At 34.7% G+C, this 27,070-nt stretch overlaps 1 long non-coding RNA gene across 1 annotated transcript in view; it reads right to left on the bottom strand.

Moving 5' to 3' along the window:
- Positions 1-27,070, bottom strand: part of LOC105858938 (uncharacterized) — a 111,428-nt gene that overhangs the window by 82,549 nt on the left and 1,809 nt on the right. The window contains exon 2 of the long non-coding RNA XR_001148318.3: positions 20,926-21,003. This is a non-coding gene — a long non-coding RNA (uncharacterized LOC105858938). The remainder of the gene's footprint in view (positions 1-20,925; positions 21,004-27,070) is intronic.

Below are 27,070 nucleotides of genomic sequence, written 5' to 3' on the forward strand. Positions count from 1 at the left end.
GGTTGGTATTATGAATATCAGACAAAACAGACTTTATGTCAAAAAAGATTACAAGAGATAAAAAAGGACTTACATATTAATAAAAGATTCAAGATAGCAAGAAGATACAGCAATTATTTACATTTATACCTTATAAGTGACCATATATATGAAGCAAAATTGAACAATTTCAAGGGAAAAACAGACAATTCTACCATAATTTATGGAGGCAAAATATCCCATCCTTGCCCAAGTGGGATTTACTCCTAGAACGCAAGAATAGTTCAACATATGAAAATTGATCAATGTAATACACCACATTAATAAAATGAAGGAAAAAGAAAAAGATATTCTCTCAGCTGATACAGAAAAAGCATTTGACAAAATTCAACACTACTCCCTAATAAAAACATCAACACAATAAGAATAGAAGAAAACTATCTTAAGATAATAAAACCCATACGTGAACAACCCACAGCTAACATCATACTCAATCGTTAAAGACTGAAAGCTTTTCCTGTAAGACCAGGAACAATGCAAGGATGCCCGTTTTGGCACATATACTCAACACAGCACTGAAAATTCTAGCTAGACTAACTAGACGATGAAATAAAAGGCATCCAAATAGTAATGAAAGCAATAAAATTATCCCTGCTTATAGATGGTATTATCTTATATGTAGAAAAACTCTAAAAATTCCACAAAAAATTGTTAGAATAAAATAATTCCACAAAATAGAATACAAAATGAATACTGAAACATCAGTCACATTTCTATACAATGAACAATCTGAAAAGGAAATTAAGCAAACAATTTCATTTACAATAGTGTCCAAAAGAATAAAATGTTAATACTTGAGAAAAACTTAATCAAGGAGGTAATGAAAGACTTGTACAACGAAAACTATAAAATATTGCTAAAGAACGTTAATGGACTTAATATTGTTAAGATGTCACTAGCACCCAAAGTGATATACAGATTCAATGCATTTCCTTTCAGAATCCCAGTGACTTTTTTTTGCAAAAATAGAAAAATTCATCCTCAAATTCATATGGAATCTTAAGGGACCCTGAATAGCCAAAAACAACCTCGAAAAACAAAAAAAAATGTTGGAGGACTCACACTTCCTAACTTCAAAACTTACCACAAAGCTACAGTAATCAAAACAGCATAGTACAAGCATAAACACAGACATAGTCCAGTGAAACAGAATAGAGAGCCCAGAAATCAACCCTTACATATATGATCAAATGATTCTCTTTCAAGATGCCAAGACTATTCAATGGGGAAGACAGTATTTTCAATAAATGATGCTAGAAAAACTGGATATCCATATGCAAAAAAGTGAACTTGAACCCTTACCCAACACCATATACAAAATATAGCTCAAAAGGGATCAAAGACCTAAACGTAAGAGCTAAAACCATAAACCTCTTGAAAAAAAATATAGGGCAAAAGCTTCACTACATTGGATTTGGCAATGATTTCTTAAACATGACATGAAAGGCATGGAAACGAAGAAATGTGCAAATTAGACCTCATGAAAAAGTTTTGGATATCAAAGGACACTATCAATAGAGTATAAAGGCAACCCATAGAATGGGAAAAAATACTTGCAAATTACATGACTATTAAGGGATTGATATTCAGAATATACAGAAAACTCCTATATTAAGTAGTCATTTTGAAATCTGTATCTAAAAACTCCATTATTGGAATCATCTGCGTGACTCTGTTTCTATTGGGTGTTGTTTCTCTTGGTTTTTTATTATACAGTCTTTTTTTTTTTTTTTTTTTTTTTTTGAGACAGTGTCTTACCTTGTTGACCCAGCTAGAGTGCAGAGGCATCATCATAGACCACTACAACCTCAAACTCCTGGGCTCAAGTAATTCTCCTATCTCAGCCTTCCAAGCAGCTGGGACTACTGGCATCCATCACCACACCTGGCTCCTTTTTCCTATTTTTAGTAGAGATGGGGTCTTGCTCTTGCTCAGGCTGGTCTTGAACCCCTGGCCCCAAACAATCCTCCCACCTTGGCCTCCCAGAGTGCTAGGATTATAGGTGTGAGCCACCGCACCAGGCGCAGTCTTATCTTTTCTTATGCCTGTTTTTTTTATTTTTTATTTTGATTGAACGTCAACAGACTTTATAAAAACACTGTAACAAAACAACTGGCAGCCTAGGATAATTTTATCTTCCTCTAAAAAGTTTGTTTCTGGGATGGGGCAAGGGTACTAGAAATTATGTGTCCCCTAAATCAGATTGGGATTTCAAATAATTTGAAGCTGGTTTTCATTCCATGGATGAGCTAGTCTATTTCAGATTCATCCTTCCTCTGAAGATTTATCAGGTATTACTCCCTTCTCTGTGGGCAGTGAACTAAAATTTTCCCCTAGGTTTCATGATTCTAAGTATCTCTACTCAATTTAGCCCTTTAGTCATCTTTATTGGAAATGGCAGATATTTGGATCTACAGGAATTGGCAAACACCTCTAAGGATATAACACTTCTAGGTGCCACATATATCTCTCGGATAGTCTCTGATCTAGGCTCATAATTTTTCAGTATTTTGTTAGCACTACAAAACCTCAAACAGGTTCTTATTTCTATATCATCCAGCTTTTCTAATTGTTTTCAGCATTATGAATGGACCATATTACTTAGTCTACCATTATTACCAGGAGCCAAATTCCATATCTTAATTTTAAGAAGCATGTTTAATTATCAAAGTAAATTTTCACAAAGTGGTCTGCAGATCAGAATCCTCTATGATGCTGGTTTAAAAGGCAAATTCCTGGATTCTCTCTCCAATCTCTCTGAGTCAGAATTGCATTTTAAACCAGAATCCTAGTTTAATGAGTACCTACATGTATATAAAATATAAATAACTGGAAAGATACCTTAATTATATGATACTTGACCATCCAGTCATAAGTTAACTATCACTTTACAGATGAGTTAATGGAAGTAAAAGTCTTCTCAACTAAAGTTCTTAGTGTAATTTGCATCTTTAAAATGCAATTAAGTAAAAAGAAAGACAAAAGTGAAGCAAATGTCTGTAACAGTTTCCAAGTAATCTTTCTCAAATGGATAAGCAAATAGACTGACAAATTTTCCACATAAAAATAACATATGTTTCTAATTCTTTTATTTAAACGTAAATTGCTAATGTAAAACATGGTTAGGAGACCTATATCTATACATGTAAAATACGAAATGGAAAGAGCCAAATGAAGAAAATGTCATCTCATTAATAAGATCAGGATGCATTATAATGGGAAATTATCCAATAACAGAAATGATCTTTTTTCTGTACTAATTCGTGATTCTTATTTAGTGAATTGTCAGATAAAAGAATTTTAAGATCAAGATTAATAAGATTGAACATTATAGAATATATTTAAAACTTAGCCTAATGAATCTTAGTCGAAACTTCCTAATAGAGAATTTAATGAATTTTAAATTATGTTTAGGAAGAAATGAGAAATAAATTTGTTCACTTGCATAAATAACTCCCAGTGGCATGTTAGACAACTTCTATATCTCCTGAATACTTAAAGTGTCCATTGCCAGTCCTTAGTTTTTGCTTAGCCAAGCCATACATGTTAAACTATAGGAGGTTTTTCCCCCATACATATATACCTATGATAAAGTTTAAAGTTTAACTTCAAAATTAGGCACATTAAGAAATTAACAACCACAACTAATAATAAAATAGAACAATTATAACAATATACTGTAATAAAAGCTATGTGAATGTGGTACCTCTCTTATTGTACTGTACTCACTCATTTTCTTACTGCAATTGACTGTGGGTAACTGAAACCATGTAAAGCAAACACACGTATAAGGGAGGGCAAATTATTGTATATGCTTGCTTTCGTATGATTATTGCTTTGCCAAGTATTTAAATCATTTTTAAATTCCCCTTTTATTTATCTCTATTGCTTAGCCATCCTCATAAATATCCTGCACAGTCCTTAATCTTTTAACTCAATCTAATTCCAACACTTCCCAGCATTCGATTCATCCTTTCAGAATCTTTATCTCTGGTAAAAACGTGACTTTCAATTGTGCTGACCTTTCCTCATGAGATTTTGAGTCACTGACTTAGTCTGTCTCTTAAAATCAATGTATTATTTCCCCTCCCCTATAACCTACACTCTTTGTAAAACTTTTTATGAAATATTTTACAAAAACCAAATCCAAACTGCGTATTACTAGGGGAAACACAGAAAAACAACAAGACAAATCAGCAAGGTTAAAAGAGAACAACCCAAACAATCAGGGAATTTGAGACCATACTGATAGTCAATTCATATTATTCAGACCAAAAGAATATTTTGCTTTGCATGAATTATATGAATTGGCTGTCTGATTCTGAATTCCAAATATAATTATATCATGTGCTGTTTCTACTCCTAAAATACTATTCTTCAGTCCTGAAATTAACCCTTTATAAGAAGTTTCTGAGTCTGGGCTACTATAGTACTGAGTTTGATAATGAAAATGTGGGTTTTAAAAATGTGTGTTGCCCGGCGCGGTGGCTCACGCCTGTAATCCTAGCACTCTGGGAGGCTGAGGTGGGCGGATTGCTCAAGGTCAGGAGTTCAAAACCAGCCTGAGCAAGAGCAAGACCCTGTCTCTACTATAAATAGAAATTAATTGGCCAACTAATATATATAGAAAACTAGCCGGGCATGGTGGTACATGCCTGTAGTCCCAGCTACTCGGGAGGCTGAGGCAGAAGGATTGCTTGAGCCCAGGAGTTTGAGGTTGCTGTGAGCTAGGCTGACGCCACGGCACTCACTCTAGCCTGGTCAACAAGCGAGACTCTGTCTCAAAAAAAAAAAAAAAATGTGTGTTAATGTATGTTTTAAATTATGTACATAATTTTCTTATACTTTGATACTCCCATTCCAGCCCAACTTATCCTTCTCATTATTAAAATCAGAGAATTTGCCCATCAATTCTCCTGCAACTTCTAACTGAAGGATTTTCTTCACCAACATTTCCTATAATAGTCTCTCCTTTTCTTTGTGAAAATAACCTCAAGGATGGAGAACACTAAATTTATTATCAGAGTTCATGATTGGTAATCTCTCCCAGTTATGTTGTAAGGTGAGAAGACATTGCTGAGTCAAGGCTAGGATTCAATTAATAGAATCATTAATATTATTTATTTAATGAAAAATAATATTTGGTGAAATTTCATGCCATAGAAACAGTCACTTTTTATGTATTATTCACACTTTCTGCAGAAATAAAAAGAAAAATCTCATTAGAGTAATGTTAGAATCAACAAAAGTAAAATTTTGGGAAAAACTTGCCACATTAGAAACCTATTGCTATAACCATAAAATTTCATATGTTTCTCACATTTTTTTTCCTTAGGCTCACAAAAGAGCTTAAGATTTGAATTAGGGGCTTAGAAGATTTTCTCTTTCTCATCTCTGTAAAATGAGAAGATAAAGGAGGGTGAGAGGAACAGAACTATTTCCCTGTATGATGTTACTTCCAACATAAGAAAATCTAAATGGTGGCTCATCCAATGATGTCTGAATAAAAAGAATCAAAACAAGACTGAAAAATGCTATAGGCATTTAAATTACACTTTTTGTTTGCTGCATATTTTTTCCTTTGTTCAAGGATTTGCAGTGGGAAAGGAAGCTGTGCCTCTGAGAAACAATTCCCAGAATGTACCATGACTTGTGCTGCACTTGAGGCCTCTGTTCATTAAGGATACCTATGAGTTTCTTCTTTGTTTTTTAAGAGGGCAGAATCCAGTAATAACTCAAATGCCCAGACTTCTCCCCAGACATCATTTTTCTAACAGTCCAAGAGGAGTTGATTCAAGGTCAGAGGTCATAGGCTGTGCTCCATTTGCCAGCTGGCAGTAAGCTCCAAGGACAGAGGGTGCAAGAAGCGTGACGATTCCTCAGGAGCTCATTCACAGAGCATTCAGAGTATCCCCACATATACCTCAGCAATACTCATTTTATCTCAGTTTGGTGGGTTGGAGAAAAGGGGGTCAATTTTCTGGGGTAGCCTTGCAGATCTTCACATGGTATGATCACTGAGATTGACTGTATTTTACACTAACACAAGACAGCTTAAGAGAGGACAAAAAGTTTCTATTATAAACATTATACACCATGTGACTCAGAACACAGCAATACTGACTAAAAGGCAAACATCTGGAACCTCAGCTGAGGGAGAAACAGTGGCTAGTGTGAACGCTCTAACTGGAGTGACAGGAAGAGTTCCAAACAGGGAAATAGTGACATAAAAATGTTGATCTACAGTTATTTTGGGTGAGTTCTTTCCTATCTCAAACTTCTTCCTCAGATTTTGTGTGCTGGTCCCATACCACATCCACAATTTGACTGTTTTTCCCTTCCTAAATGGCTAAACTGAGATGCTGTGTGTAAGAAATGGAAAGTGACAAGATATGACCAAAGCATTGGAAATCAATCCAAATGAAATGTGCTTCTTAACTATAAGTGAACAGTTGAAAACAATCCTCTTTTATAGCCATGGAGATAAATACTCTGTTTTTATTAGGAAAAAATTGCTTTGGACTGAATAAAGTCATTTGATTAACAAGTCAAAGCAGATGGTTTATTGATATTTCAGAAAGGAGTTTACAAGGTCTAGTGAAAAAAGAGACTCAGCTCCGAATTAACAAATTACTCGGGTATATGGGACATTGACAGTTCACTGCTAATAGATTTATGGGCTACTGCTGGGTGTTTCATCCCCATTTGGTTTATTATGATAAAATATTGGGGCATGAGTAACCTATAGCCTTATCGCAATATACTATATTGACCTTTGACCTTTAGAATCTGACAGCAAAACTATGTATTAGATTTTTAATTTGTCTTAATCTAACAGGATCAACATCAGTATTGTGTTGTTTATTTTGAAGAGGCTATGCAGTGTAGCTAACACATGGCATGCTGGCTTGGGATTTATTAGAACTCAGTAAGTTAGCTCTCAGAGGTTACAAGAGTCACATGTTAAGATCCAAAAGTCGCTGGCAAAATAGCATGTGGCTTGAGTAAAGAAAAGTATATGTAAAGAATCCCACTGTTCAACTCAGAAGCTAATATTCTTCGCATCTTGGGAAATTTCAGAATATTTGCATTTGAAAATAGATGTTTAATTTCAATGAATTTAATTTATTTCTATAACTTCCTTTTTCCCCCCAAATATGCCTAGATATTTGATACTTCCCGTTCTCATGTTTTCCATTCATTCTTGTATTTCTTTATTTAGAACAGTTATTTTATAGTCTCTAATAATGCTATTATTGGAAATTCCTGGGCATTCGTGTCTTTGACTTATAGTAGGGATTGCTTTCTTTCTGTATTTCCTAATTTGGGGTTATGAGCTAATTTTTAGTGGGGTTCTATTTATAGGGAACCCTTGGTTGGGGATATGTTTCTCCAAAATTTTTGCTTTTGTCTCTCATAGGTACTTTCAGGCTTCTTTCCAGCCTAGATTGACTTTTTATGTCAATTTCTGAGTTTGGGAGTTCCTCAACCATACAAGCAAGGTAAATTTGACTCCCAAACCAGAATGAGGGCAGACTTGTGGCTATGGATACTTAGAGGAAACTAGATATTTCATTTGTCTCTGTCTCTCTATTCCATCCCCTTAATCCAGAAGTGGAGCTAGTCAGACAAGTTTTCTTGTGCTCCCACTGTCCCAGTGGGGAGATTATTTTTTAGTTCCATCTTTTACTGGGGTGTAGTCTTTAGAAGATTTCAGTTTTATACATGGGTGTCTTATCTGTGCCTTTCACAGGTCCAAGTGCTACAGGGCATTTAAAACCATAGACCCTTCAGTACGGATATTGGTAAACTCTTCTAGGTGGCTACCCTGTTAGCTCACATTTATTTAGTTTCTTTTTCACCGTCATTTTAGGCTCTGGGAAATAATTTTCCTTGGTTTCCTGTTAGCTCAGCTATTTATCCAAAAGAATTTTTTAATAGTTTACCTAGAAATATTTGATAGTGGTTTTCAGGTTAACAAATTTACCAAATTTCAGGATTAGAAGCCAGAACCTTGCTTTAAAAGCGTCTCTTTTTATGTGAATGAATTAGGTAAAAGCAGGGAAGAAACTTATGGCTCAGAAGATTTCTCCTACCAACTTTACCCACTTTCTAATATATTTAATCAATGGCCTGGTTTATTTCATCAGCCTACACATCTCATAACAGCGAATTTCTTCTACTCAGTCTATTTTCTGGATATGGCATTTGATATTCTGGGGCAGTATATACGACGACATACCAATAGCCCTTTTTAGAACCTCTTTGCTTGCAATACAGGAATGCTTTAAATGGCTAATTTCATGTAAATTATCAAATCATCAAATTTTCAAGATATTGTAAATATTTAGCTTGACTTGGTATTTTCAAAGGGATTTTACATGGATCATTCCAAATATAAAATCATTGTATTAAATGACCTCACAGGTACACCTCAGAAATCTGCAGACCTTTCAACATTTCTTCTTTCCATAGATGCAATCACCAACTGATGAATACAACAAATGTATCACCCTTCTGTGACTCTCCTATTCCTTGCTGCCATACTACTGGATGCAAGAATATGCTTGTGGTCTAATACATACTGGCAACAATAAAAAGACAGTGATAAAAATCTGTAATAAAAATTATACCTTTGATAGATATCCATATTTCTTTCAGATAGAGGAAAGACTGAAATAGGGATGAGGAAGAAGCCACCATTGAAGAAAATTTAAAAAATAGATACATTTATTTTGGATTTTCTTCAAAGAGATCATGGACATATTGCAGAAAATGTTAATTTCATGCCATGTTATTTGTCATAAAATTTTTAAGTTGCTTTTCTTAGTCTGTGCTTTTAGAATAGTATTTAGGACAAAGATGAAAGAGAGATCACTTATTAAAAACGTAATTCAAGGGCTTCATAAGGTCTGTTTTTAAAGTATAGGCAAGGAAGTTATTGTTATCTTGTCCATGTGATGAGTGGAGACTATCAATCTCAAACATAAAATTTCTGCTTGACTATTCCTTGGATAGTCAGAGAAAAGAATCCACTTGGCAAAAACACTATCTCAAATTTTAGTTTTGTAAATATGGGAGCAAGATTGTTGAATGGGAAAACTGGTATACAAATATTAATATGTTTGTTCTAGCCATTTAATTATTGCAAATAACTTTCACTCTTACTTAGTAAGCCAACTTGTTATTTCAGTATGGGTATTTTATGCAACTTTAACACTTTGATCACTGTCCAATAATTTCTATAGTTCACAGATTAACTCTGATGGAAATTACTGTTTTTGATTTATCTTCTTTTCAGACTTGACTTTATATCCTTTATTCTTTTAAAAGCTGCTATCTGTGTTTTTCCTATATCTTCTCTCTTTCTCTCTCCTCTGCTTGTCCATCATTCAAAACAACCCCCCGCCTACCTTATTCTGGAGCTTTCACTCAATGCTGCCATTCTATAAATTTACTGTTTTCTGCTCTGCTCAAAAAAATAAAGATCAGGATGAAAGAAGGGCAGTTTAAAGAACATGTCTAATGTGATACTTTCCTTTTGAAGGTAGAGGAAGCAATGGAACAGAGTGAAGTAGTTGTTGCCTTGCATAAATTATACCACAAATTCAGTAATACCTCTGGTGTAAGAACTAAAAGTCAACCCTCCATTTTGAAAAAAATCATCCACAAAATGAGTAACATTTTCCTTAGGAAAATAAGAGGGTAAAACGCTGAGTTATTCTAAATAGGTAGAAGAGAGAATGTCTGAAATCAGGGAATATATGCTAATTTGCACCAACGTTGTAACTCTGCAGTAGTGCTAAACAACATTGGCATCAGAGGATGACATGGTGAAGAATGGGGCAGGAATGCATCTTTTACTGCCTGTCCCACCTTTCTTTAGTGACTGGTAGACAGCTGGATACAAGAATTCTTATGATTTGTTGTGCAGCCTCTTTCTGTCACCCCACCCCCAACTGCAATAGCATCTGCAGAAATAATTTAAAAGCCTGAAAGATAATTCAGTGTTTTCTCTAAGCTTTCTTTCTCTGACTCCCCTTTACACTTTCCACAAGCACTCCCTCCAAGTGAACTAATTCTGCTGTAAAATACAGTATTTCTGGTCTTTATTCTCCCAATGTATCAATTGTCCTCAGTTTTATGGCCAAGGCTTTATATTAACTCTGACAGAAATTACTGTTTTTGATTTGTCTTTTCAGACTTGATTTTATATCGTTTATTCTTTAAAAGATGCTATCTGTGTTTTCCCTATACTTTCTTTTTCTCTCTACTGTTTGTCCATGACAGCGGTATTATATAAAATAGAATTGCAGAATCAGTTTTCATCCTATCTCAAAATTTTATTCCAGAATCCTTGCTGTTTGGGAAACTAAGACCCCAATTATCAACATAGCTTTAAATATCTCAGATAAATACTTTTTTATAAATGGAAACTTTTATATTTGAAAATTATAGACTTGAAAGTGAATTTATAGATTAAGTAAGACTTATTAAATGATAGAGCCCATCTACAGTAAATTGTAGAAAAGGATGCTTTAACAGCTAAGAAGCTATAGTTCAAGGACAGAATACTGATAATGTGATATCAAGTCCATGGAGGTAGTCTTAAATAATGGAGAAATGCAAACCTAAGCATTTTTGTTTCAGTAAAACCACCTCTAGTGACATCATGGACATGTTTCAGGAAGACAGTCAAGAATTTTGAATTGTATGTATCTTTCAGGTCTGTACTATTGTCACAGCTAGTGTTTCTTCATTCCTTCCTCCCTTGAAGCAATTTAAGAGCTGAGTTGTGCTTATGGAGAAATATATAATGGGCCTCTCAGCCAAGGCAACACAGTTTTAAGAGCAGGAGTTATGATAACAGATATAAGCTCCAGCCAAAGTCAAACACTGAATAAGTCTGTTTAGTTTAACCAAGTCCTCCAAGTGGCTTGAGGATGAATTCACAATCATATCCTAATTTCCACCCCTACCAAATTAGCATAAATTTATTTTCATCAATTGCTCATGGCTTGTCTTTCATTTTGATTTTTAATCTATAAAAAGAAATGAAAGTATATCTTAAGGTGGAAAGAAATTGGGAAGTTTGTAGGCACAAATGAATCAAACTTATAATGTAAGAAAGGCTGTAACTACAACTAGACATAATGGAATATCATAGTTTTGGAAAGCAAACAGTTAAAATGAAAAATATAGAAATAACTACTGTAAAATGTTTCATTGTTGAAAGATAAAGCAGAATGATGAAAATAATTTTTAGAAGTTTGAAAAAAAGAATTTAAGAAGGCAAACAATCCCTTCTAATGACCTCAAATTAAAAATACAGAAAGAAAAAAAAAGTCTCTTAGATAAAGAAGGTTGGTGAAAGAAATGAATAAAAGGAAGAATTATATAGGGTGGAGAGAAGATGGGAGAATGAAAGAATGGCCAAGGAAAGCAAACTTAAAATTAGGGAGACAAAAAAGCAAATAAAATAATGCTCAATGGGGGAATTAAAGGAAATTAGAAAGGATTAAAATACATTCAGAAGGGAGTGAGATAGGCCTTACATAAAGCACAAAAAATAAGTATTTTGCAAAAATGTTAAAAATAGCTCTTTTCGGCTAGGCATGATGGCTCACACCTGTAATTCCTAGCACTCTGGGAGGACTGCTTGAACTCAGGAGTTTGAGACCAGCTTAAGCAAGAGTGAGACGCATTCTCTTCTAAAAATAGAAAAAATTAGCTGGGGTGGTGGCATGTACCTGTAGTCTCAGCTTCTTGGGAGGGTAAGGAAGAAGGATCTCTTGAGTCCAGGAGTTTGAGGTCACTATGAAGGATGCTAATTTCTAGCCCAGGCACAGAGCAAGACTCTGTCTCCAAATAAAAAGGAAAAAGCTCTTTTCTTAGCTACTGTAAAAAGGATAATGAACAGAAGACATCAAGAATATTATACAAAAACCAGTAATTGAAGCCAATAGCTGGAAAAAACTACAAATTTAAAGAGTTAATATGGGGGAAATGGGCATTTATTGAAACCTTAAAATCTGTACCCACATAATATGCTGAAATAAAAAAAATAAATAAATAAAAAATAAATAAAGGGTTAATAAAGAGATTGGAAAGACAATTAAATGTAATTATGTTTACATCTACAGATTTGTATGAAGTGGTCTTAAGAATGTTTAAGAAGCTGTGGGACACCAATAATTAATCTTGGAGTTCAAAGTTAAACCCATTATTAAAGAATAACAACAAAAATCCAGAAGATTCTACCTCAACATTCTCAAGATAAAAGAATTTGAAATCTTGTGTTACATATCCTAGCATTGACTCCAAGAAAACTACAAACTCACCACTAATTCATACATAAAGAGCTAAGAAAAAAGTCACTAATTGATCACTAGCAACCCTAATGATTATTAAATAAATCCACATCAAGTAAACATAGGCTTGGCATAAAATTTAGAATTTACTTAATAATGACAATTTAGAATGGAGAGAGCAAGAATATGTGGATATCATCAGGCATTCTGTAATGCATTATTATTTAATAAACTTCTTATATTGAATAGATTCCAATAAAACAGAATTATTGTGGCCTAGTTTTTATATGACAGAGTTTGTAAAGATGACACAAAAATCCCACTATTTCATTTTGGTCACATATTGCCTGATAACTTGCAGTTACAATGAATTCAGTACAAAAGAAAGTGAACTTAAAGCTTATCATACCATATGTTAGAATTTGATTAATGAGCCAGGAATAAAGAATAGTGATCTATGGCAAAAGGAATGATAATAGAAAACCATACAAAATGGAATTAAAGCCCACATTATTTACTTTTTATCAGTATCTAAAATACACACAGACTTTTAAGTTAATACAACACATATCCTACCCCCAGGTTTTATGCACAAAGGAAAAGATGTGACTGTTTTGAAATTTCTTATCCAAATTCTGTGGAAAGATTGAGTAGTTCTGGGGGAAAATAAGTTGAAAGAAAAAAAACAAAGCATTTGGAGGTATTTGCAGAATTCAGGGATGCTTCATAAATCCACATGGGAACACTGACTTAAAAGATATTGCAGATTCTATTATGAATACCTCTATAATGTCAACACGACTGCACAGGAAAGTAACAATAGCTCAGTGAATTCAAATTTTGATGAAAGAATTAGAGGATAAAGACTAGACGAAGTTTTCCAAATGATCTAAATGGTCTTACATTTTGTATCTACAGTTGCACATTTGCTTTTTTCCTACACAGTGTAAGAAGTGGATTACAATAATAATAAAAAATACAGAGATCTCATTCCAAGATTAAGGTATGTGCATGACAACAAGAAAACATGGAAATCTAATGCTATGATTAAGATAACTCTGTAATTATTTTAATATTTGGTTAGTTTAAATCAAAGTGTGAAAAATAAGCGGCAATAAACTGAGATTAGGAAAAACTTCTCAGGAAATCCTCTGAAGAGATAGCACAATTGAGTAATTTTTAAAAGGAAGACAATAATAGAGGAGCCAGAATCAGAATAAATTACTCATTTGTTAAAATGCAATAGTAATGATATCTTTAAAATGATAAATTCCTGAAATAACGAGACAAAAGGAGGCAATCAATAATTATAAACTTAACTTTCACAGGAATAGCAAGAAAATATCCCCCATCATTTTCCAAGTAGTCCCTAATAATACTTTTCAGAATCCAGGGCAAACCCATATAGTAGGAGTATATAAATTTAGACAATAACCAGGGTTCCTGATAAACTTATGTCATTAATTATCTCCCCAAAGCAGTACATCCTGATAAATTTAAAAAAATGTTTACATTGTTATAAATGTCATATCAGTAGTAAGGTAGAAGGGATCTCATACATATCTAACTTTTTGAGACTTGGAGCATAGTTGACAACCACTCTGTCACATAAAATATACTTTAGTACTATTTTTTGAAGGTAAAAATTATGCTGGTTGAGTTATAGGTATGCCAAAATATGGTAAGTCTTATGTTTCTTGTACTTATGTCATGAGGAATATTTATTCTTACTGTGATCATATTCATTATATTTAGAATGGAATATTGCAACATAGTCAATCAAAATCTACATTAAAAATCAGAAACCAAAAAAATCAAGGTATTATCAGGAGATTTCCTAAATCATACCATTTTCCTTCTAAATCATCTCTCTCATTCTCTCACATACACACACACTTATATATACATATTAAAGTTTTACAACTTTGCTCTTAGTACTGATGGACTAGTTTTACAACTTTGCTGATCATCTTCAGAATTACTATAGTAGCAAAAGAAAAGTTATTTCTCCTCCTTGTGCACGTGATAAAGAATCCAGAGCCCTTATTATATCTTGGCAGTAGTGAGCATATTAGAAATAAACATATACTACATTTAACCAAAACCTTACTTGAAGTTTACAAGTATAAAATGTTTTAGCAATACAGAGTTTATTTCAAGGTGGATGAGTTACATCAGATTATTCAAATTCATGCCTATGTAAACATCCATACATGACAGATGAGGTAAAGCAAGAAAGATGATGAAGACAGACCATGATAGCTAAGTTTCAGAGCGAATGAAACACACAGGGAAATCTGGAGATTTCTTAGAGGGTAGATTTTTGACTTGTCTATAATAGAAAAGGAGTTATAGGCTAAGGTATTGGGTTTTAGGATGAAATTCAAAGAGTCAGAAAATCTACTTGACACTTAAATTCAAAGATGCTGTTTAATTAAAAATTAAATTCTTTCATATATGTCCAGAGAATTCTGCAATTTTATAGACTGAAATGGATTAATAAAATCTTAATCCTGCAAAAACAATTTAATCTCAATAGCACCTTAGTAAATTTGTATTTCATTGTAACAAACATTTTTCTTGCTCAGTTTGTATTGCGATCTGTTATAAAAATCATTTGATGGAAATACAGGAAATTGGTAAGGGCTAGAATTCATAGGTGTCATTTTTATAAAGAATATTTTAGAAACTATAATTGACCCTACCTAAGACCAGAAGCTCTTCTTAGCTACAAATATTCAAAAGGGTTCCTAATATTTTGGCTGTAACACAGTGAAACATTTAACAATTAAAAAGAAACACTAGGAATCAGAGAGCTCAAGGTCAAGGGAAAAGACCTAGTTTTTCAGGAAGAGATATCAAGAAATGGTAACCAGTAGTGTCTAGAATGACAAGGATATTGAACAATGTGTGGCTTTCTAAAGAAATTTATTAAGTTCTAGATGAGCAAAATGAGGTGTTTATTATCAATAGTAAACTGGTTTCTTCTATGCTTTCAGTCAGTGGACATGATCAGTTTACTATCTATTGCTGAAGTGATTATAGGAATGGCAATTATGCCCCTGACAGATGGGTAAGGACCCAATTATTACAGGGTTACCTCAAGGAATATAAAAAAAGCAGCTTCTTGGGATTTGCTATAAAAATGTCTTAGAGAAAATACTGAACAGCATGAGCTATTTCAGGTACAGGAGCATCATTCCCCTTTTTATTCCTCATCACAAAGTTTTACAAAGAATTGATGATGAAGAGGCTTATGCCTAGCCTTTTAGCCTCTTTACCCTTCTTGCCGTTGGGGTTCGGCATTTTACTGGGGTAAAGACTAGGTTGTCTAGTAATGAATAATGTAATAATCAAGCATATTACTTGGGCAACTAGAGCATAACCTGAGGAAGCAGTTCTTGCTGCACTTTATACATTCTTATAGTATATTACGTGAAATTTGTTATGGGGAGGTGTATTGAAAGACATGGATCGGGCCAGGTGTGGTAGCTCATACCTGTAATCCCAACACTTTGGGAGGGTGAGGTGAGAGGATTGCTTGAGACCAGGATATCGAGAACAGCCTGGGCAACACAGCAATATCTCCTCTGTACAAAAACCAGAAAAATTAGCCAGGCATGGTGGCATGTAGTTCCAGCTACTCAGGAGACTAAGGAAAGAGGATCGCTTAGCCCAGGAGTTTGAAGCTGCAGTGAGTTATGATGATGCCAATGCACTCGAACCTGGGCAGTAGAGCAAGACCCTGTTTCAAAAAAGAAAGGGAAGAAAGAAAGGGGGGGAGGGGGAGAGAGGGAGAAAAAAATGGGTGATCTTCTATTTGCTTTTTTAAAGATTTGAAGACAACCAAATTGTCTTTCTGTTGTATAGGCATTCATTCAAGTAGCTAAATGATTAACAGAAAATTTCCTCAAAGCATGGGAAGGGACCTTAGAAATGATTTTGTCCAATCCTCCACTGACTATAGGAATTTCTTCCTATAGTCAATAGTTTCTCAAAATAAAAGATGAATTTATTTTATTAACGCCTTTTTCCAAATCAGGTTAGGGTGTCCTTCTTTCTTCACTGTGCCATCTACGACTATATGCATAAAAGGAAATTGAGACAAGGTCTCAAATATTCCTTCCTACTCATTGACTCTCAAATATTTGTTGCTAGTTGGAACTCACTGAAAGCCTAAACATCACATATGGCCTAATGATTAATTATTTTCAGTGAAAAAATTAAAGGAATAAGCATTCTTAAATCATAAAAAAAAGATTCATACAGACTTTTTTGTGTTAAGACAACTTTTTAAAAAGCATCCATCATATAACATTTAATAAGTATAAATAGTCATCAATAAAAGGAATTGCTTCATTTATTTTTCCAAATGACTCTTCACCAATGGGCGACAACATCTTGAGATTATCTTACTTATGCCGTGGTCACTAGAATATCACATTGCAATATGAAATCAGATCTGTGGTTTCTTTTAATTGTTATTCATTTATATCTCAGGTGCAACACACTTCTCAGATTTTACCCTTGTTGATGGTTTTTGTTCTATAGTTGCTGATGAGGGAACATGTCTGTATTCACAAATCATGCATGCAGCATTGGGATGTAGATGTGATATAAGCCTAAGACAGTTTTTTAGCAAGTAATCAAGGGAGCCTATATTTACTTTAATATACATAAAAATAACCACATATTAGAAAAAAATCAATTTGTAAGTTTAATTTGGGAGACAAGAGAAGATTAGAGAGAGTTAGTTAAAGTGCTCTGAGGTTCAGCATAAGTTCTATGTCTCAAGAAGGAAGGGTTACCTACATGGGATATGAAGTAGAATCAGCAATTATGGGTGAAAAGACTTGTAAAATAGCTCAGTATAATTGGCTGAAGATGAATATACTTGTCTGCACTGTTATAGGGCTTAATCATTTTTATTACTACTTCTATTTTGTTGACAGCAGTTAGATACCAACTTGAGACAAAATGAGTTCTGTCTTCCAGATGTATTTTTCTAGAAGTATGAAGAATAGACTATTCTATTCTTTCTGTGACATGCAGTATATGTAGTCATAATCTTCAAAATCACCATATCATAAATTCATATCTATTTTGTTATTCATTTTCAGCCTTAGGTCTTTTGGACCATTTGATGACTTTCAGATCCCACTCCTTTTGAATACTATTTGGTTTTATTGTTTTCTCCTAATGCAGTAGTTTCTGTTTTGTAAGGGCAGCTTTCATTTTGTTATTTCTACTCCATATTTCTAAGCTCTCTGAAAATCTTTATATTGCTTTGTTGCCCTCACTGCTATTTGCATCACCTCCTAATTTAATAGCATCTGTGAATTTCATTAACATGCTTTTCACTCCCTTTTCTACATCATTAATGCAGCAGCTGTATAAGACAGGACATAACACTGATCTTTGTAGCACCTAGACACATTGCCAACTTGATACATTGCTATTTATGGTTTATCAATATTTTTTATGGTTCTCTGGCCAGTTTTGAATCCATGTGACTCTGCTTATAGCCAAGACAATTTGAATTAATTGTGTACAGATGTCATGAGATACTACATCAAATGCTTCACTAAAGAAATACTACATCTACCATATTATTTCATTTACTGATATATTTTTAAAACATATTTTCAGACTAGCTTAATGTTTATAATCGTAGTAATCTCTCTATATATATCTCTTTTAATATTTATACCATCATTTTCATGTGATGAATACAGATGACACAGTAATCTATACTTTTGAACGCCCTTTTTAAACTTTTAATTGTGGAATAATTTCAGATTTACAGAAAAGATAAACAGAGTAGAGAGTTCCCTTATAGCCTTCCCCTAACCTCCTGTGGTATTAGTATCTTACAAAACCAGGGAAATTTATAAAAATTGAGAACTTAACATTGATACAATACTATTATATTAACTCAACTATAGATTTCCATTCAGATTCTACTTTTTCTCCCATTATTGTCCATTTTCTGTTCTAGGATCCAATCTACAATATTACATTGCATTTAGCGGTCGTGTCTCCTTATCTCTAATGATCTTTGACAGCTTCTCAATCTTCCCTTGTTTTTCATTACTATTACAGACCAAATATTTGTGTATATTTCCCTCACCTCCAAATACATATATTGTAACCTAACCCCTAGTATCTGGAGTGGGGCCTTTGTGAGGTCATGAGGGAGAAGCCCCCATGAGTGGGATCAGTGCCCTTACAAAAGTGACCGAGAGAGCTCCTGCATCCCAGTGAGGGATATAGCACAGTGAGGTTGTAGCAAGAAGACAGAGTTCTGTAAACCAGGAAGCAGGCCCTCATCAAATACCAAATCTGCTATCATCTGAATCTTGGAATTCCCAGCCTCCACAACTGTGAGAAATAGATGTTGCTATTAGGCTACCCAGTCTATAGTATTCTGTTATAGCAGCTCAAATGGACAAGATAATTACCTTGACACTTTTAAAAGTACTGGTCAGGTATTTTATAAAATGTCCCTCAATTTGGATTTGCCTGATATTTTCTCATCAAAAGAATAGGGTTATGGAAAGTCTACCACAAAGGCAAAATACCCTTCTCTTTGCCTCATACTGGGGGGTATATGTTATTAACATGACTTATCAGTAATGATGTTATCTTTGATCACCTGAGTAACGTGGTGTCTGCCAGGTTCCTCCACAATAACTTAGAAGATTTCCCTTTCCACACTCTATTCCATGCATCTGCAGTGGGGGTTATTATAATGCCACTGAAGGAGCAGAAACTGGTTTTGGGGGGACAGAAATGACTTATTCTTTTTATGCATAAAACCTGGATATACAAATAGTAAATAAATACAAAGTGTATTTGTGGTATTAATATTTCACAGGGGTCAGGGAGAATATTAGGAAAAAATGTCTAAAAGGCTCTTGCTCAGCATCACCTTTCTTTCCAAAAAAAAAAATAAAAAAAAAAAAAAAAGGCTCTTGCATGTTTATGTGTGGGAGTATGGAATAAAAAATATATATACATTACTGTACTCATGGAAACGAAGTCACTAAGCCCAGAACATATTCAAGAGGAGGGGAATTATGTTTACCCTTCTGTAGGAGGATTTGGAATTCTTCTGTAAGAATATTCTTTTTTTTTAAGTTATCATTTTGGTCCCTTTTCTGTCAATAGCATGGGTCTATGTTTCTGTGTTAGTTTGGATCTTCCAAGAAAGAGATGTCAAAATGAGATTAGATATGCAAAGGATTAGGAAATTTATTTATAAAAGGTAAAAAGGAGGGATCAAGGGAAGACAAGAGAGCCTTCAGACTGTTACCTACAATGGAGAAAGGAAAGAAAGGAGGATTGGGTAGGAAGAGTCTCAGACTGCAGCACATTTCTAAGAAAGTTACAGTCCAGCTGATGGGGAGTTCCTGAGCCAAAGTACCATTAAAGGGTCCTGCACATCACAGGAAAGAACCTGCATTAGAACCATTACCATATGCAGTCACTGCCTACAAGATCACTTAGGTACCAGAGTCTTGACACAAACAGGGGTAGATTCTAAAGGCCAGCAACTGTAGCTGTCAGTCAATTATGCTCCCTGCAGCAGGAGATCTCAGCAGCATATTTACATACCCACCACAGTCCCTAATTTTACAGTATTTTTAAGATATCAGAAATTATTTTTTGCAAGATTACCTAATTCTTTTCCCATTCTAGGTAGTGTTTTTTTTTTTTTTTTTACTTTTCTAAACATAGCTACATACTATAAAATAACCAATAATTTCTTAGAAACCATCCCTTTATTTTTTCCATTTAAAAATACTGCTTTACTGACTTCTGGCTTTCATAAAAAGTAGAGTATCTTAAATTAGATAACCCCTCCTAAAATAACAATTATAAATTCTTACTAAAATATAAGACAACCAGTTGAAGGCACTGTGGAATAGACTGGGATAAAGGGAACTCAATATATACGTGAAACAAGGAAAGTAGAAAGGCAAAGGAGAAGGAAAGAGGACAAGAAATTGACCTATACTTGAAATCCCCTCTATGACATTTACTGGGAGTCCCAAGGACTGCAGCCAACAGAGCCCTGCAGGGCCTCTCTGGAGTCCTGGTTCAGAGGATCCAATGGTGCTTGAATTGTCTGCAGAAGAATAGGACATTGTAAGGACCTTACAGCTATCCCCAGTGGGAAAAGTGGCCTCAAGGATTTTGTAGTAAAATCATGTAGTCTTTCTTAAATACTATTTAAGCAAGTACTGTTCTCATTTTAAGAAACAGTTCTTGACTTGCTATTTATTGAGCCCTGGCAGAGACTGGATATCTTATCAAGAGAAATCAGGAGATAGGCAAACTGGTGTTATTTGATTTCAACAACCCAGAAATACAGGTGTGCCCAGTGGCATCCCACTATCAAGAGAACATGGTATATATAACATCAGCCTTTAGAATGTCATAAGCAGGTGGTTCGCTCTGGAAGCCTCACTCCTAAAGGCTGCATTATGACCTCTCTGACAACAGAGTTCAAACTTTGGTGAGATGTTCACTATGGCCAGTTGATCAAGATGACATTTTAAGCTTGACTTACTTCTGTCCAACATAGTAGCACCAGAAGCAGACTGCCACAGCAGGTGGACTTTTAAGCAGTTCTTCGTGGGCCACGTGCCTAGAAACACAGAGGACCTAAAATAAGATTTTTATCAATTCACAGGCAATGGTTAATAGCTCGGCTAGATTGTCAAGTTTCTTGGGGAATCCAGGAAAAAGAGATCTGGGAAAAAGCTACATGTACATGGACCTATTAGAACGGACCCACAGTGCAAGGATATTTGTGTCCCACATGAATGACATCAAAGGGCCACCACTGGGAAGGAGGCTTTCTATAAATAGCTATTTATTAGCCATCTCTTTCCCCTGCCAACCCATGCTTGCTCATTAGGTTCATGAACAAGGAGGATATGGACACAGAAATAGACATTATACAACAGCATAGAATTCCTCTGACCAAGTAGGAATTCCTCTACCATTGCTGCATATCTGTTGGTCCTGTATGCTAGTAGCAGAGACGTATACTAAGTTCTCTATTGCACCATATCCCAGAGGGACCAGTCAAGCATCTGATGGCTTTGATTTAATTCTATCCATTCTATCCCGGAGGGGGAAAGTCTTTGTGATTAGTTTGCCTCTCCTTATTGTGGATTTAGATTTACTATTCTTGATTACTCAGAAATAAATAAATAAGTCATTCCACTTCCTCTAGCCTCTATACTTTTGATGAAAAATCAGTTACTAGGGCTGGGCACGGTGGCTCACTCCTGTAATCCTAGCACATTGGGAAGCTGAGGCAGGACGATTGGGGTCAGGAGTTTAAGACCAGCCTGAACAAATGTGAGATCTCATTTCTACAAAAAAGAGCAAAAGTAGCCAGCCATGATGGTGCCCACCTGTAGTCCCAGCTACTCAGGAGGCTGAGGCAAGAGGATCACCTGAGCCCAGAAGATTGAGGTTGCAGTGAGCTATGATGAGGCCACTGCACTCCAGCCTCAATGACAGAGTGAGACTCTGTATCAAAAAAAAAAAAAAGAAGAAAAAAAAAATCAATCGTAAATTTTATTGAGGATTCTTTGTACATAAAGAGTCACCTCTCTTTCGGCTTTCTAAATTCTGTCTTTATAGAATTTGAATATAATGTGTCTTGGTGTGGATCTCTTTGAGTTTATTCTGCCTGGAGTTTGACTTTTTGGATATGCATATCTGTGTCTTGCATCAAATTTGGAAATTTTCCAGCCATTATTTTTAAAAATATTTTTTCTGCTCTTTTTTCTCTCCTCTCATCTGAGACTTCCATGATACATATATTGATATGCTTGTTGGTATCCCTCAAATGCCTAAGCTTCTGTTCATTTTTCTTCATTTTCTTTCCTTTCTGCTCTTTAAATTGGATAATACCAATTGACTTATCTTCAGGTTTGTTGATTTTCTCATCTGCCTGCTCATATCTGCTGCTGAATCACTCTGGTGAATTATCATTTCACATATTTAGAATTTCTAGTCGGTTCTTTGTATAATTTCTATCTCCTTATTGATATGCCTTATTTGTTTATATACAGTTTTCCTGATTTTCCTTAGTTCTTTGTCCATGGTTTCCTTCAACTCATTGAGTATTTTTAAGATAGTTGGTTTTAATGTGTTTGACTAGTAGTTTCAATGTCTGGTCTTTCTTAGAGATAGTTTCTGTAAAACAAATTTTTAAAAAAATTTCCTTTGAATGAGCCATACATTTGTTCTTTATATACTTTGTGACTTTTTTTGTTGAGAATTAGACATTTTGAGTAGTATAAAGTGGTACTCCGGAAATCAGATTCTACCACTCTTCAGAGATTGTTAATTTTTATTTATTGAAGGCTGCAGTCATCCATATTGTCATAAAAGTTTTTGTTCCATTATTGCTGTAGTCAGGCATTGACCTGATGTATTTACTTAAATGTATAGACCCAAAAGGGGAAAAAAATATTTTGTTTCTTAGATTTTCAGATGCCATGAGGAAGCTGCTATGATCCAAGTGGGCTGAAAAATAAAGTGTCCTCACTAATCTCTTAGGGAACTGCCAGACTCACCAAAATACACAGCCCCTAAAATTTGTAGGAAAAGGTCCTTATGAAATGCCCACCCTGGTAATAGCTAGCCACTACAGAAATGTGGCCACTATCCTCATGCCTGTGGAAAAGCTGAAGAAATGGGATTGAGGGGATTGACAGCTGGTTCTTGTGTGTCATTCTCTTACTGTATTTCAGCTGCCTCTCCCTTCATCAAGCACTCCTCAGGCTGCTTGAATCTGTTCAATCAGTGTTCAGTCAGTTTCCAGAGTTCTGATATTGTTGATTATTATAGCTTTTAATAGCTCTTTTGTTAGAGGGGCCAAGGTTAGAAACTTCCTATTCCATAATTTTCCACGGTATCAGTCCCTTCCTTACATATTTTTCCATATTCATTGATGTGACAGTAAAAATCCCCCTAAGATGTAAAACTAGGTGGATTTTCATGCAAAAGCATTTTCAGAAGACAGGCAGGCAACAGCCATTGAACCATTTTTTTAAAAAATTTGTTTTGAACCACTTTTAAAAGGAAAAAGCACTGCTACCTAAAAATCCAAGAATTATGCCTATCTGGATTTGAAACTTAAGAGTTTTTGCTATTGCCAATTTCTGTCATGTGGTTTTATCCCTCCAATCCTTTTCTTACAATTTGTAGGCCAAGAATATGGAAAAAGATCCACTATTGCACTAGAGGGAGGCTTACATTTTTAAAAATGTCTTTATTTTTATTTGATATAATTTAAATGTAAATCTTATTACAAATAAGGCTTGTCTATCTCTAAAGGTTACAGTGTTAACCCCTTTATATAACATTCTCAAAATGACAAAATTATAAACATGGAAAACAGATTAGTGATTTTCACGGGTTACCACCTGGGTTGCAAGAGGACAGGTTGCGACTATCAAAAATGTACCACGAGATATTCTGTGGTGATCAAACAATTCTGTATTTTGAATATAGTGCTTCTTTCGGCTCTAAGTTAACCAAGCTTTGTGACTCTCCTATGTAAAAGGGACTATCTCACAATACTGTTGAAAAGAATATATGAACATATTTAAAAGCACTGTGAAAACTGTAATAAGTGGTATTTTTTTTTTTTTTTTTTTGAGACAGAGTCTCACTCTGTTGCCTGGGCTAGAGTGCCATGGCGTCAGCTTAGCTCACAGCAACTTCACACTCCTGGGCTCAAGCAATCTTTCTGCCTCAGCCTCCCGAGTAGCTGGGACTATAGGCACATGCCATCATGCCATTTTTTTTCTATATATTTTTAGTTGGCCAATTAGTTTCTATTTATAATAGAGACAAGGTCTCACTCTTGCTCAGGCTGGTTTCAAACTCCTGACCTTGAGTGATCCACCAGCCTCTGGCTCCCAGAGTGCTGGGATTACAGGCGTGAGCCACTGTGCCTGGCCAAGTGGTATTATTTTTGAGATTTTTGAAATCATAGTATTTATCATTTACTGAGTGTTATTACATGCTATTCATATTATAAGATCTTCGAATAATCCTAATTTTCTAATAACCTAATCTTCTTGATAACCCTACAAGGACATCCTATAACTAGTCCCATTTGACAGAGAAAACTTAAAAATCGAGACCAGTTAATTGCATAAGGTCATTCAATCAACAGTTATCATTTATTGAATGCTTACTATATGGTAGGCACATATTGAACATTACATCACCTATTTAATGCAATGAAGCAGGTGCTATCATTTTCCATTTTATAGAATAGACCCTGAAACTGAAATAGGTTTACTGAACCAAGGCTGTACACACAACCAGTAAGAGGCAGGCTTGAATTTTGAATCCAGGTCTTTTATATTATTAACCAACACAGTAACTATCTACTTATGGACAGCTTGTAAGATTAGCATATAACATGCAACGTTTATAAAACTATTTTGTTAAGTCTACAAAGCATATTAGTTCTCCCTGCAAATATTTTAATATTTTTCATCTTTAAATCTTTATTAAAAATTCCATTTCATCAATTAGTTTTATTTTTTTGTTTTCTTTTACTTCTTGAGAAGGGAACTTTTAATCCAGCTTATTAATTCATTTCCTTTACTATCCAGGAAAGATCTCAGAAAAATCTAGATATATGCTTACTTTTAATTGTCTTTTTATCTATCACTGTTTATTTGGTCTTGTTCTTATTTTCTGTTATAAAAAATGGAAATCCCTCATGGATTAGAAGCAACTTAATGGGTTACCTAATAAAATGATAATCTCACTTCTTTCTCCACTTTGTAATTTATGTTTAATCACACCTGGGTTTGATTTTCTTGCCATCAATTTATTTTCCAATTCATAGCAACCCCCAAATTATACAGAACTTCTTCTATTCGAGAGTACCAGATACATATAAATCCCAAAAGCCTACCTATACTCACCCCACAACCCTTATAGTTCTCATTCACATTAGATGATTTAAATACTCTTTGCTTGAGACCTTGTTTTTTGGTTTCTGCTGGATTTTCTTCTCACCTTGCTTGTTGTGCTGCCTCCTCCTTTTCAAGATCCCTTAAAATATCCTCTCAATTTTCTAACTTTCTGCATTTTCCTTGATCTCTTAGAGATCGTTATTACACAAAAGTTTTCCTATTTTTTCTTTCCCCCTACCTCTTTCCAATGCTCTTAACATTTCTTACTTGCTAAATAGGTTCATGTATGCACTTCATTTCCCTCTAACCAAAATTCTCAGTGTCCATTAATGGCTTATCATCTTACCTGCCACTCAAGACTTAATCTTAAGAATTATTTTCTAATCTTTCCTCTTCCCCACTCACCATGGTCAACAGATCAGTGTGTGCTTAAATTGAGGTCTTGAGTTGAAATAATCTAAATCAAAATCATGAGGAGTTGTTAAAAATGCAGATTCATTTGCTTCACCCTGGACTAACCGGATAGGTTTTCAAGGAGGGAGCTCAGCAATCTGCTTTTGAAGTAAACACCCCATGTAAGACGCTACATTTAAAGAACCACTACATTATATCAAGTTTCATGTAATTCTATTCATTCTGCCTTTTCTGTGTTTCTCATCTATTTCTTGCCTATTGCTTTTACCCTAGTTTAGGGCTGCTTCATCTTAGCTGGACATCTGTAATAGAATTTTCCTTCCTCTAGGATATTTCCCACTAATTCATCCTATACCCTGGGGTCTTATTAATCTTACTAAATCACAGCTCTGTTCATTTAATGTGACAGGAATTTGTTGACAGTGTACTATATACTAGGTGCTTTAGGGCAGGAGATTCTAAATAGAACTGATCATCAGAATTATTAAGCGGGAGAAATCTTTTTAAGATAGAGGTTCCCTATCACCTCAGCTAGGTATGCTACTGAAGGTATTTGATGCAGTTGGAGGGTATTCATGCAGTTAGAATTAATCTTTTCGTGTCACTTGGTACCTCTAATATAGCATTAATCAGTGTGTTGCACGGTAGTTATTTGCCTATGTTCATAAAACCTCCTGCTCTTAATACATACTAAAATACGAGAATCTCCTAGTGTTTCCATGTTCCAGTCTAGTGTTGGTCATTTATGTCATTTACAGGTCTAAAGATGGGAGTTATTAAAGGTGACAGATAACTGCTCCCAATCATTTATGCTTTTTCAGTGTTGCCTACTGTTATGGGCTTATGTCCCTCTCAAATTAATATGTTGAATCCTATCACTTATTACCACAGAACTAGCCATATTTGGAGATAAGTTCTTTAAAGAGTCGATTAAGTTATAAGGAGGTCTTAAGGTGGGCCCCAATCTGGTAGGGTTGGTATTCCTTAAAAGATGAGGAAATTTGTACACAGATGTGTACACACATGGAGAAAAGACCACATGAAAACACAGAGATAGAACAGCCATGTACAATCTAAGGAAAGAGGCCTGAGAAAAAGAACCAATCCTGCTGACACCTTGATCTTAGACTTCTAGCCTACAAAATTTTAAGAAAAAAATTTTGGTTATTTAAGCAACCCAGCCTGTGGTAGTTTATTATGGCAGCTCTAGCAAACTAATATAGCTATCAACTATATTTAACATTCATCTTAACTTGGACATTTTTATATCAAAACCTGTTTACCATTACCATGTTTAATTTACTGTGCCAGGTACAGTGGTGAACACAATTCTAA

Source organism: Microcebus murinus, chromosome 20 (genome assembly GCF_040939455.1).
Source record: "Microcebus murinus isolate Inina chromosome 20, M.murinus_Inina_mat1.0, whole genome shotgun sequence".
NCBI lineage: Eukaryota > Metazoa > Chordata > Mammalia > Primates > Cheirogaleidae > Microcebus > Microcebus murinus.